Source organism: Pinus tabuliformis, chromosome 4_2 (genome assembly GCF_031772625.1).
Source record: "Pinus tabuliformis cultivar Carrire ecotype Pingquan chromosome 4_2, CPIR1, whole genome shotgun sequence".
In the NCBI taxonomy this organism is placed as follows: domain Eukaryota; kingdom Viridiplantae; phylum Streptophyta; class Pinopsida; order Pinales; family Pinaceae; genus Pinus; species Pinus tabuliformis.
In genome coordinates this window covers 907,719,824-907,735,165 of record NC_142304.1, presented here as the reverse complement: position 1 = coordinate 907,735,165, position 15,342 = coordinate 907,719,824, and positions in this window count along the sequence as shown.

The following is a 15,342-nucleotide window of genomic DNA, read 5'->3' as shown; positions in this document are numbered from 1 at the left end:
TTATATAGAGATTGCTATCTACTGATCCTTTTGAAAAACCTTGTTGATGAAGATATTTGTCCAAATGGTACTACCAAGCCCTTGGAGCCTATTTAAGACCATAGAGAGCCTTTTTTAGTTTGCATACAAGATTTGGATCATTCCCAAGAATGAAACCATCTGGTTGCTCAATGTACACTTCTTCTTCTAAGTCTCCATTCAGAAAGGTTGATTTCACGTCCATTTGAAATACTTTGAACTTTTGAAAGCTTGAGAGAGCAAGGAACATTCAGATGGCCTCAAGTCTAGCAACGGGAGAATAAGTTTCTTCAAGGTCTATTCCTTCTTGTTGAGCATACCCTTTACACACAAGTCTGGCCTTGTTTCTGATTACTTCTCCATTTTCATTCAACTTATTTTTAAAGATCCATTTTGTCCCTATGACATTCTTATCTTTTGGTCTAGGAACCAACTCCCAAGTGTTGTTCTTTTCGATCTGCTCAAGTTCTTCATCCATTGCATTGACCCAGAATTAATCTTTGCATGCCTCTTTTACATTTTGTGGCTCAGTGGAGGAGAGCAATGCCAAATAGCTTGAGGCTTCTGCAATTGTTCTTCTTGTTTGTACACCTACCTCTTTCTATCCCAAAATCTGAGATTCTGGATGATTATTCTGAACATACCTGGATGGAGACTTCTCTTCTATCCTTATCTGTTCCTCTGGTGCCTCTTTAGGTTCTTCTTCATCATCAGTCTGATTTGGAGAGTATCCTCTTCGATATTTTCATAATTTACTTGCCTAGGAATGTATCCTTTTTCATCAACCACTACTTCAATGCTGTCAACAATTCTTCCAAGTATTTTATTGTAACACTTATATGCTTTGTTGTGGGGAGAGTAACCAAGGAGAATGCCTCCATCTGCTCTAGGTTCAAGTTTTCCAAGCTGTTCATCATTATTCTTAATATAGAATTTGCTTCCAAAAATTTTGAAATGCTTTACCGAAGGAGTCTCACCGTACCAGAGCTCATGAGGAGTTTGAGTGTTGTTCACTCGGACATTTGTTTTGTTGAGAATAGCAACCACAAAAAATGCAGCTTCACCCCAGAAGGTTGCGGGAGTCCTAGACTCATCAAGCATAGCACGAGCCATTTGTTGGACTGTTTTGTTCATCCTTTCCACCACTCCATTTTGCTGAGGAGTCCTAGCTGTAGAGAATTCCCTTCTTATTCCATGTTCTTCACAGAAATCGAAAAATTCATTTGAGGTAAACTCCCCACCTCTGTCGGACCTAAGGCACTTAATTTTTTGATCTGATTCGTTTTGAGCCAAGGCTTTGAAATATTTGAATTTTTCGAATGCTTCGTCATTCTGTTTCATAAGTCCCAACCAAACCATCCTAGAGAAGTCGTCAAAGAATAATATAAAGTATTCTTCTCCTCGAGGTGACCTTGTCTTAAATGGACCACATACATCTGTATGGACTAGTTCAAGAGGCCTGCTGGCTGATCCTTCCTTCTCATAGAAGTTAGTTTTGGTTTGCTTACCAAACTGACATGATTTGCGTATGGTATTGACTGGAATTTTGATATCTAGAAGACCACGAACTGCCTGGTATTTGCATGCTTTCCTTATTTGTGAAAAGCCTAGATGCCCCAACCTCCGGTGCCATAACCAATGTTCATCATTCTTGCTCAAATAGCATTGTCATTGTCCTTCTTCAAACATGTATAGATTATTTGGATTTCTTCTGCCTTTGATCACTGTTTTTCCTGTATCAAGATCACGAACACTACATCCATTTGATCGAAATATTACCTCTGTTCCTTGATCACACATTTGACTGACACTTAGCAGATTATGCTTCAAGCCATCAACATACAAAACATTTCCGGCTTTGACCTTTTCTTTCAACTGAGCAGTGCCTTTTCCTTTTATGTATGCAGGGGTATCATTTCCAAAAGAAACTTTCTTTCCCTTTTCTAAAGAAGTATATGATTCAAGTTTTTCTTTATCACCTGTCATATGCTTCGAACATCCGTTGTCGATGTACCATATATTTTCTTGTCCTTCTGCATAATAAGCTATCCCACATCTTTCTATTTTTGGTTCCTTTATTCTCCATGTTCTGGTGCTTGAGGCTTGTTCCTTTGTCTACCGAAACCTACTCCTGCATTCAGAATCTTCATGACAAAAGTTATTACAAATAGAATATTCAATTTCATTTTCAAGGGCCGAAAGTTTGTTATACGTCCTATTCATAATCCCAGTCATACTTCTTTGTTTTTGAGCTTCTCTAGTCATGATTGTCTTATAAGCAACAAATTGAACTACTTTGTGACCAAAGTTATGGCAAGAGAAACATCGGCCATTGAAGAAACTTCTGTGATTATCAAATCTTCCAGCCAAATGATTGTAATTTCTATTGTCATCCATTCTTGAAGCAAATTGAGAAGTTTTTACATGTGGCTCGTTGTAGCTTTTGTTCACCCTTAAGATGGATTGCCCCTGGTTTACCTGTTAGTCTTTGTTTGTTCTTGATGTAATTCATCCCTGCTTTACCTGGTGATCTCCATTGGGCTTTTGCTCATTCCTCCTTGCTGCATCAAGATAACTCCTTGAGGTGGATGCTTCAGATGTTTCTCCATTATAACCCAGACCTGTCTTGATTAGTGAAGAACCTACCTTTGTTTTCTCAATTTCTTTTCTAAGGCCAACAATTTCGCATTCTAACTTCTCAAGAGATTTTTCTTTTTCATCAAGTTGGAATTGCAGAGTATCAATGATCATATCTTTTTCTTCTAAACATATTTTTAGTCGAGAGATCTCTTCATAAAAACCATCTACATCTATAGCATCCATGTAATCATCATCTTCAAAGGCCATTAAAATTTTATAATCATTACCTTGTTCATATTCATCACTATTTGATAGGCCATCATTGTCTTCATGAGTGTAGTAACCTTTCTTAGTTTCATTCTGTTTCTTGTTCCATCTAACAGGTTCCTTCCCTTTGTCAATCTTATCCTTGTGAGGACATTTGGCAGCATAGTGACCAACTCTTCCACAAGCAAAGCATTTGAAAGGTAACTCACCTCGGAACCGTCCAGTACCCCGTTGAAGATTTCTGACAAAATTTGATTCTTCTTCTTCTTCTGACACGTGTCCTGACTCATAGTACTCTCCTTTGCCTAAAGCCTTGAAGGCAGCTTCTCTCCTGTCTGATGGACCTCGTTTCCTCATTTCATAAGCAGTTAGAATTTCTTGCAGCTGTGACATTTTAAGGCTTTGTAGATTCTCTTTTTCTTCTATTGCAGAAACTTTAGATTCAAACCTAGGGGAAAAAGATCTTAGAACTTTTTCAACCACAATAGCGTCTTTTATTTCTTCACCCAATTTTTTCATACAATTAACAATCTCATCTACACGAAGAAAATAGTTAGCCACACTTTCATCATTATACATCCTGATATTTTCATACTAAATCCTGAGGGTTTGAAGTTTTGCTTGTTTTACCTGATCATCTCCTTCATAGCTCAGAACAATCTTGTCCCATATCTCTTTTGTGGATTTAAACTACATTACCTTGACAAATTCTGATTGAGATAGGCATCCTAATAGAGTATTGACTGCCTTTTCATTTGTTTCAAATTTCTTCTTCTCAGCCATATCTGTAGGAGTTGTTGATGGAAAGGTATACCCTATATCTATGATATCCCAGACTTCTGTACCAAGAGATTGAAGATAGGCAGTAACTCTTACCTTCCAATAAACGAAGTTTGTCCCATCAAAAATTGGTGGCCTGATTGATGCTTCCCTCTCGTAGTTTCTCATGATGAACGATCTTCCTTCAAGCGATCAAGCTTCTTCTGAAGGACCTACTCTGTTACCAATTGTTGGAAATAATACTGAGAGGGGGGGTGAATCAGTATTATCAAGTCAAATATTCCCTTTTTCAAATTCAGATGATATACACTACTTCAACTAATTAAACCCACGTATACACGCAACTATGTGGAGATAAAACCACGTATACAATGCAAACTTATAATTTCCTTTATCTGTCAAATGTTGATTATTAACTTGTGTATCAGAATCATTTAACCAGTAACCAGGAACAGTAAAAATAGAGCAGAAGACAATCACACACAAGAACACAAGATATAAGGTGGAAAACCAATGCGGGTGAAAACCACCTACTGCAATTCATCTCTATCTTCTCTTTAATTAGAAACTTCTTTTTAAAATTGCACTAGTGCAGTCCTTTACCAGTACGCAGGCCGCAACCTGTAGAGAGCTACAACCCTCTCTCGTTTTCCAGCTTCTCCTGGAAGGGAGCTACAACCCCCTTAGCTCTTGCACTAGCTAAGATACTAGTACATAGGTGCTGGCCTACAGAAGGCTACAACCTTCTCTTTCTTTTAGGGACCACATTTCATGAATTTTCAGACTGGATCAACAATTAGAATCAATCAAACATCAAGAGTTTCTACATCAACCAATCACCTTTTCACCAATCAAAACTGAATCAAAATAAACACTTCTCTGACGAATGTACCCAGACCATAGTAACAGTAACCACACACCAAAACTGAACCCAAAACTCTGCAGCAATAAACAAAAGTAGCAAGATCACAACTCAAAATATATACGCTACTTTAATAGCCTGAAACTTGCGTGCATACGCTTCTGCGTATGGAACAACCTGCATATACGTTGTTTGCCTTCACTGAACCAACATGTATACATGCCTTCGCTTCACTGAACCTGTGTACAGATCTATAAAGGATAATTCACTCTTTCAGATATTCTAATTAACCCAGATTATCAGTTTTATAGATCAAGCAAGCGCCACTATAACCGATCAAAATCATACAAAGATACTATCATTCAAGCTTAAAGATTATGATCCATCAATAGAACTTATCCTTCTCTTTGCGCAAAGGTTTCTCCTTCATTTAGATCTAGATCTGCACCATAACCCAATTACTAGTATTCCAGATCTAGCACTTTATGAGATATTCAATAATAATTCCGATGATCCTTTGCCAAATGATCTCCTTCCTCTTTTATAGTCTTAGGCCTTCCACAATACCACGGTCCAAAACAATAATAAACCAATGCCACGGACCCAATACTTGGGTTCAACATGTTTGACGAGGTACCATGGTACAAAACCGTAGGTTCAAATACCAAGGACTAACTACCACAGACCAAAGGTAAGTTCTCCAACATATACGCGCTTTTCCTTGCATGAAAGTGCGTGTATATGCACACGCACCTTTGAAACGTCTAAACTGCATGTCTATGTGTCTTCGTCTAGATGAACATGCGTATATGTCTTTTCCTTCATTTTAAAAGCCTGAACTGAGATCTGTTACCAAAGAGAGTTTCCATCAAGGACAACACTTGTGCCATAGCTGCAAACCTGTGCCATAATGCCAACATAAATATTATTATTCGTTTAAAATTATTTCCATATTGGATTATTACATTAGATATATATTTTTGTTTAATGTTTTGGATCACATATGTATTTTTGTTTCAGGTTTTTCTCATTTTATTATTGCATATCTAAAGTGTAAGAAAAAACTAATTATTGTTAGGGTCACTTGTCACTAGTGACTTAAGGGAAATGTTTTCGGTACACCTTCGAAGAAATTTAATACTAACATCCCATTCAAGATATTGATATCGGTTTTCATATGAAGAACATCCCTCCATCCTTCCCCCCCAACTTCCATCGTATGAGGTGTGAGGATTTGGAAACCCTTCTCTTTCAATTTTAAATCCTTTGTAGAACTTATGGTTACTTACTAAACACTCAAGAACTCAGATGTTTTCCAACAAAATTAAAGGATAGAGCTCTTAAATGGTTCATGAGTTTAAGGACTAATTCAATAAGATCATGGAATGCTATGCAAAAGATATTTATAGGAAAATATAAAGATCACGATCTTAAAGAAGAAATCTTTAGAATTACTCAAAAATAATATGAGAGCCTTGAGGATCTAGTAGAGAGAATCACTTATAATGTTAAGAGGGAAAAAATACATCATTTAAGATTTGACACACTAAAAACCCTGTTACTTAAAACAATTAGGGATGACTTGATTGATCTCCTTGATCTCATGAGTAGAGGTGGTGTATACCAATTATCATTTGAAGAAATTTCTGAAACATGCAAGCGCATATCAAGAGGAAGGGAAATATTAAGTAAATCAACATCAATATCGGTAAGTCAAGATGAACTTGGAAATTTCCTTGATAACTTCAAAATAGAAATTCTTAGCAATCTAAGTGGACAAGTAGGAACGTTAGGAATGAAAGATGAGAAAAGTGAAGATGTTGATATTTTTGTTGTCCATGCAGAATCACATGCTATTAAATATTTCCCATTATTACCAAGGTTGAAGGAAGTTTACCAAAAGGAGAAGGGATCAAGTCAATCACCAAAGAAACTATGTTATGTACCTCCAAGAACACCATGGCATCCTAGTAAACCTGATATGATGCAAGAACCTAATTTACAATTTCAAGCTTATACACATCCATTTCAAATTAAATGGAACAAACTCCTTCCTTGGCAACCTTGGCCATCTCAGTCCCAAAACCAATCTTGGCAACAATGTTGGAAAGGATCTTATGGGAGAAATCCACAACATCCTCAATATTTTCCTCAATGTCCTCCATAACCAACTACATGTTATCCCTACCCTCCACCTCTACCACAACCACAACCTCTACCACCTCCATCTCAAAGATCCATTCCCACTCAACTACCTATACCAACATTTCCAAACCCACAAAAGGAAGTAGCTCAACCCACTTACAATGTTGAGGTACAACACCTCCAAACATCTCCTCTTGATCTAAGTGGTATTCATCTTAACTCAGGAAAAGTATTGTAAAAAAGAGATTCTCTTAATGTCATTGAAGGACAACATTCAGAACAAGAAAATTCAAATGATAAGACCAAAGAATCATCGGTTTCCCTTGATGAAGAGAAAACATCAGAATCAAAGATTGAGAAAGTTCCCTCATGTTTACCATCAGATCCTCTGTTTTTTCAACAGAATAATTAGTAAAAAGAATAATATTTGAATGTCATGGTACAATAAGACATGAATAATGATCCAGATGAGCAAGCGAACCAAGGGCATCAAAGCTATATTGAGATTTGGTTCCAGAAAATCAACAAGATGGAGCATCACTCTCTTCTTCAATAGTGCTTGATATCATCAACGTCAAAGAATTCGGTCTCTAAAATTAAGGTACATTTCAAATCATATATTTTGAGCCTACACGTGAGCTTTCTTGCCATCTTTATGTGCACATGGATCCATTGGAAGTGTTCCTACACTTGAAATATATATTGTTTTTTCAGGTAGAGTAGGATAGAAAACAAAAATGAAAATGGAAAAAGAGAGAGAGAGAGAGGAAAATAATAAAATTTCAGGTAAAAAACTCTTTCTGGACACCTGTTACTACCTCACTGATTGAAAACCTCCTTGAGAAGGTCAGTGGGCTAGAAATAAAAAATGAAAAAAAAAGGGAAAATACCCTAGGTGAAAACCTCCTTTGAGGCACCTAGGCATACTTACTAGTCGAAAACCTCATTGAGGAAATTAGTAGGCCTAGGTAAAAAAATAAAAAATAAATTGGTAAATTTATTTGATCCATGTATATCTCTCTCATGAATGAAGGTGCTCTCCAACCTTTGTAGGCAACAAGAAAAATTTAGCACCAAAAGAAAATATTGATAAAAAAACCTAGTTAAAGGGAGTTAAACTTTGGCTTTCTTCTCCTTTTCCTAGATGCTCCAACAGGACCAAGGCTATTTCAATCCATCACCCTCATCCATTTCCAGCATCCCCCCATCACTTCCAAGTATTTCCTATTCATTTTCCTTATTGTCCTAAAATGCTACTGAAGGGTTCTGTTTTTCTACAAGAGGCCAACATACATAGGGGATAAATTGTGTTTACCATATCTCAAAAGTCGTGCATCCATTGGAAAATATTTTTCATGGGAAGATGCATATCGATGATGGCAACATGCTCAATGAATTTCAGAAGATTATAGTGCACACATTTCGAGAAATTGGCCTCCATTACCTATAACCATTTTTTGTTTTATCAATATTAATGAATCCATTGGCCAAGATGTTTTATGATGAGGTGCCTAAGGATGATGGAAACATGCTCAAAAACTTTTAGATAAATACAATATATTGTTTGAGAGATATGGATAAAAAAATTCTACTATAGGAGATTGTCATGAAATGCTATAGGAGCACCCATAAGTGCTATAGGAGGGAGATTGTTGGCTTGAGGGAGCCTGACCCAAGTTCAAGATTAATTAGCCAAACAAATCCCTACACTACTGGCCCTTTTGGCATCAACCCCCAGAGCGTAGACCGAATTCAAACCCAAAGCAGTATGGGGGGACTTTGGAACCAAGTTCCTGCACCCTGAGATGGTTGTGATGTCATTTGATTTCTTCTATCCCTACCTTCACGCATGTGGTTTCAATCTAGGGCTTGCAAGACAAATCCTCTATTCTAGTCCTGAATACCTTCACAAAAGTATATGATTGACCTTCATGCAACCCTAACCTATGGCTCAGGTATTTTTGTGCTACAATGGCAGCGTGCCGTGTAGATTCCTCAATTATCCTAAGTGATTTCCTTATCTTATCAAATACTTAAAGTTATTACCACGTAAGCAGATATTCATAATTGCGTTCAGTTATTCAATGTAATTGCATTCATTCACGCATCATATAAGCATAATAAAGGAAATTCATACATAATATATTCAAACCCATCAATAGAACAAAGACACAAACATTACAGAATAACAACTTTTATTAATATCTCTTAAGTGTTACAGACTCTATCCACCTTGAGCACACAGTTGTAGGGGTTCGCGCACTCAGCTACGAACTTCTACCTTGGGCCTCTGCACACTCAACTACAGAGCCTATATATACATTACGACCCAAGACTTAGACTTCTTCTTCAGAGCTATCACTCTATTACATGATATCCCATTCTATTGATTGATTCATTGATGCCTTAACCACTTAGAGCTTAGCTCTTTTTATACAATTGCATGGTCCGTGAATGATGGGTAGGTCTCTTACAACCAATTTTACTTTACAAAACTAAGGGCAGACTACCCTTTTTGACACATAACAACTTCACGCTCTGCAACCATAAAATGTGGAGTATTTACAATTATATTACAAAAATTGACTTATCATGGGCTTTTAGCCCCAAAACTGCCCTTGGGGGATCCCGCTCCCAATAGGCCCCCAACACAAACATCGTGACTAGCCCTCGAGACACTCAGTAGATGCGAAGATCTTTGCACAAAGCCCGTCCAACTCGACCCTGATGACCTGTTGAAGCCTCAAAAATCGAGTTGACAACAAGGGGGATACCCACCCAGTCCAGACCTTGGTTGGCAGCTCCTTATCCATTTGGTATAGCGGGTCCGACTGGGGATAATGGGACCAGTTTCCCAATCTAAGGGTGTATGTGTGTGTGTGTAGAGTTGGATGTTGCTGATCTAAGAATACTTAAAGCTAATTTAATTCAAACTTTTAAACTAACTCTATGCTATTGTAATCTAATGAGAAACAACACATCTAAGCTATGCTAACCCAGGGTGTATTTTTTCTATTATGCGATCTAAAGAGATTTCAAACAATAACTGGTAATAAATATCATTCAGCTATCATAAGAATAGAAATCAATTAAGATAAACCACTTTGCATAAAAAGTTAGGCAAAATAGTTGTGAACAACATATCGCATAATAAGTTATTCATATATCAGACATAAATAAATGGCTCCACCGTACAGAAGTGCCAAATGGTAACTCATACATTCATGCAGTAACATATAAACAACTGAAAACTGTATATCACTTTAAGAATATAAGCAGAAATGGCCAAGAGATAAAAGTACCATTTATGACTAATCCTACTCATAAGCTTCAAGAAAAAACGATTTATCTCTACTTGTTTTAAAATCTACTAAGAGTACAAAAGTGCAACATTAGTTGTAGACATCAAATGCAAACATTAATAAATCTCGATCCATCCATTCATCAAAACCTCCTCTTAGGGGGCAGAAGTGCATGTTCTGAGGACAAGTTTTTGACAAATTTCTAGACCCTTCTCTAAATGCATGAGAAGGGTTAAAATACTACTTCCTAATTCTAATAATAGTGTATTTACAAAATTTAGTATGCGGTTTTCAAATGACTGTCCTTTTTCTAATCTTAAAGAAAAACAACATTCTAAAATAAGGCTACTTCTGAATTTGGTCTTTAAAGCTGCAAGTGTTCATCATGGGCTTGAGGAGAGTCTGTTGGCTAACTTCTGTGCTGAGCTGGGCTGCGAAAACAGAATCTATGAGAGCTGGCACTACTTTTTTGGCTGCGTTTATGATGCATTTCACAGTCATCCATTGACTATGTGGCTTGACCAAGTATGCCCAGTAACACTCCCAATTTAATCTGTTTAATGCTTGGATTGCTTTTCCCTTTTCCTGCGCCTTCTACTTCCATTATGCTTCTAGTCGTAGTTTATTTGGTAGGTACCCCGGGATGGTCTCTTTGATTAAATGGGCCCTGTGTAAATTCACATTTACACAGTCTCTTTCCCTGTATAACATGAATCTTCGGAGATCATCTGGAGACAACTTTGACTGAGCTTCCCGCAAAATTTCCTGGAGTGATCTTTTACTCTAAAATAAATCATCAAACAAATCTTTCTTTCCAACGAATACTTTTATTTTGATGTTCGTTGTGAAATCTTGGGCAACTTCATTTGGGTCAAATGGCCTTGCTAGGAATTTAAATAATTGTAGACACGTCACATTCTCCTCTTCGGTGAAAGCGTGTCCTACATCGAAAAATGAAAAGACCCCACAGGCTACAGGAAACTTAGGCCATATGGCCTTCTTTTTGTCTTTTAGGTCTTTGGTCAAGCCGCCTTCTAAACAGGCTTGATATGCAATTTCTCGAGCCAAAAGTTTATCGGGGATATACAGAGGCAAGACATGAGGAGGTACGGTGCTTCCAAACACTCTAATATAGCTGAACCATTCTTCCCCGAAACATCTTGCGATGGGGATGATATCTATCTGTGCCTCGGGTGAGCACCTTAGGGGGTCTTCATCATACATCATTCTATACAAGGGTAAGATAAGCCCGTGACAAATCTGGTAGAAGTGTGGGACGAACTGAGAATCCCATAATACCTTATGATAAACATGGATAGGTAATGGGTCCTGAGTAGTCCATTTTCAACCCATAGTGGGAAATTTAGACACATAATGAATAGAATCCATAACATATGCGGACAGATAAAATTTGATAGATCCTTTGAGACAAGGATCTCTTAGACCAGTAATTGATAATAGCCATGTATAGATTATGAGAAAAGATCTTGGCCCAATCCATAATATTGGCATTTGTGGCAACATCTATTAATGGTAGCCATTCAGATGAAAACTTATTGATATCCGACATCCTAAATAATCTACAAAGCATGGTCGCAGCAAAACAATACGGAGAGGTGAGGGAACCAGTGTTGTACATACTGTTTTTGTCTTTTTTGGGCGGCTCCTCTTTTCTAGACCAATCTTCGGTGGTCTCTGCTAGGTTTGGGTTCTCTGCCACAAATTTATTAACGAATTGTGCATTGTAAGTCGCATGCGGTTCAGGAAGATGATACATAAGATTTAAATCTTGCGCAGCGAATGATCCGATGAGCCCATGTCCTTGAACCTTGAATTGTCTGTTGTTCATCTCTGCATTGTCAAGTATCCACTTGATCATATCCGTATATGGTAGAATTTTGGGCCTTGCTGCTATCCGGTGAAGAAATGAACATGCTAGCTCCTCTAAGGACGCCTCGGAAGAGCGTTGTGAGCCCGCGACCGCAGTAACCTTCATTATTCTGGGATTCTCTTCTTCGAGTAGTCTGTACATGCTTTCCCATGTCGATATCCCTGCGTCTCTGTTACAGGCTGTGTCTGTATACAAAGGCGCCATATCCTTCGTCTTTTCCTTCGCCTCAGAGCCTTGAGCTTTATTTTTCTTTCCCATTTCTTCCTGCGTTTGGCTTTGAATCGTCTTTAGTTCTTCGTTCCTGCAGCTTACGAGTGAAATGGAAATGACTGATCAAGAAAGGTGATGGGAGAGTTTTAAATGCAACAGATATATCAAATATGCCACCTTACGTGAAGTAATTCTTTACAAAATCACGTGTCTTCATTTCATTTAATAGCTGACAACTAATTCCTTTACTATCATTAAAAGCGCATGATCTTGAGTCAGATTATGGTAAGTGGCTTTTCTTTGAATAGCGTGCCCGAAGGATTCGTGATGAAGTGATTTATGATTTGCTTACGTAACATCGCAGATCGCGCCATTGCAAATCGCACCATCGCAGATCGCGCAAACATACGAATATAATATCGCAGCGATCGCAACATCGCAGGTCACAGAAGTTTAATGTTTGCCGAATCTTGTCAGCTCATTTCTGCGATATGCGATCTTGCGATCGGTGTTATCGCAGATCGGTAAATCTTGAAGTTTTTTCCTTATGAGTATTACTTTATTGCGATGCGATATTATGCTTAACACGAGAGTCTTGCGCATACCGATATTATAGAGAAATGGAGGCATTTCCTATCTTTTTTGCAACGCGGCTTTAAAGATATTTCCCTTATCATAGACTTAGGTTAAAAAATATTCAAAATACCTTTCTAAGCTTACGATGGTAACCTTATTTTGAAGAAAGGAAACTCTTGCTTTTTTTCTAAAATTTAACTAAGGGTCCCCATTCATTTAGTATTTTGGACAACACTTAAATGAACAAGGGGGGGTGTTGCTGGCCACAACAATTGGCGATTCACTTGGGAGAACTAATTATCTCTGATCTTCTATTGACGTTTTCAAACATCCGAAACAAAAAATTTTCTCAGAAAACTTAAACTTTATTATAAAAAGATAAAGCATATTATACTTCAAACTGTCAATGATATTTTGTTTCAACCTCTTTCTATTTTAATTACTTGTATCCTCAACTTGTCCTTGCATTTACATCAGCCATTACTTGGTCTTAAAAAAAAAAAAAAAGTCTTCCCTGTGTAGCAGCCTTTTAAATATGCTCCTTTGTCGCAGGTAGAGCCTCTACTGCCAGTAGGCGTCCATAGCCTCGACAGGGTTACCTATTACCCAGTAATGATCCTTTATCCTTCTTAAGGTGATCTACAACTCTTAAAGAAAGAACCCAGATTGATACTTTTTCCTTCTTTTTTTTATTCTTAAAGAACAATGTCTTGGTTTGGTAGCCAAATTATGACACAGTCATTCACTTGATTTACACTTTTGTTGAACAAGCTGGCTCGCGATGAGACCCCTTGTCTTGTGATTTCAATAATCTTAGGTCGTTGCCCTGTTTTGGTGGACAGTAATGGCAACGTCAACAAGTTATAATATCTGTGATCATGATAAGTCGGCTCGTGGGGAGACCTCTTATTCTTCAAGATATAGTGTATCCTTGGGTCTTTTTCTAAATGTTGCGATTTTCTTTAGCATGGAGGAAGTCAATTTTTTTTTTCTTAAGAAAGTTCTGGACGACAATAATAGATCTTTTTGGAAATGGTTGTTTCTATAGGGAATCCTTATTTTGTTATTGATGCCTTTCATTGTACTGACATAAAACAATTTCTTCACTAAGATTGCTTTCTTCAAATTTCTTGGAGTTGAAACTAGTATCATATCTGTGTTAAAGTTCTATTGATAATAAAGATCAAGTTTCCAAAAGATTTGCTATTTATAGAAGCAGAAGTTCAAAACCTTGATAGAGAAAAGGTGTCTTTAGTAAATGTCAAATGCTGTTAACCATAGCAAATTTTATTATGGAGAAAAATATTTAACGAAATGAGAGGTAGACATTCCCTAGGGTTATGTACAGAATAGGGATAATCTCTTCTCTTATTTTTCCTACCAACTATTAAAAGTAAACCTAATAACCTGGCTAAATTACTCCTACTCCTATTCTAACTATATACAGAAAATTAACTAGGTGAAATGATATTTCCAGTGGAACCATCTTTTCATTTTTATTCCTACATGCATGTAACTTTCAAACATCAGTGTTAAGAACAAAACTTTTCTTGGACTGTTAATGTTGGATGTGGAATAAGAATGTGTAACTTCAGTTGGAATTCTGTCTGAAATTTCTTTCTCGTGAAAACTTCTTTCCAAATGGATACCTATTGGATCATAAAAATCAGGATGAATTTCTGTTATGGATTGATGATCTCGTAATAGGAAAGATGACAAGCTAGGTTGCGAATATGATTTTTCAGTTTTAGTAGTCTGTAACCTACTGTGCATTAAAGTCAAGCTTTTAGCAATTTCTTGTAAAAGGAAAGTTTCCATATATAAATCACTAAATAAATCAATGAAGAATAGATGGAAATTTATGGAAAGAGATTTATCAATTGGCGCGAATTGCCGACAAGTTTCGAAAGGTACTTTCCTTCGTTGATGGTGTTTTGGATGCCAAAGAAGTTTTTAAGGAAGTCTGATATTGATTGATCTTGGAATTGAAAAAGTTGTATACTTCCTTGACACAGTTTAGCTTTCCAAAATGGTAGCACATCTTTCGAATGTTCTTTGATAAGGTGCTCAACATACCATAGTAATCTATCAAAAGTTTGAAAATTTAAAACACAATCCGATTTTGTACAAAATGAGTGCAAGTGAGAAAGAAAGAAATGATTATCTGTACAAATAATGTTACAGCACAACTGGGATTGACTTGGAATATCTTGTTTTTCACAAGAACTGGCCAGAATTATGGGATCCGAGCAATTTTGAATTCCGTCTTGTGAATCAGAAGACAAGTTATGGTTGTGAACAGGCATGGGGGTTTCCTCATGATATGAATCATAGATCGGGGTATTGTCTTGGATAGTAAAATCATGCAAATGATCTTTTACTTTGAAATGAGGATTGACTGATATGATTCCTGAATTAGAATATCTCTCATTATCTGAGCTTTGTTGAGTTACTTTGGATAAATCAACAACATCATCGTTGTCAAAGTAGCTATCATAAATGATTTTACAGGTTTCCCTAGATTTCTCTTTTTCGTCATATATTTTCAGACAAGGAAGGTCAAGTGGTTCTTGTTTGAAAATGGTCAAAGGATGTTCTATAGCTATCATTTTATCTTGAAAACCTAATGATGACTCATTTGAATAATCCTCTGTACTTTTTGAGATATCTTTAATATTGAGAGGGGAAAAATTATCATCACTAAAAACATC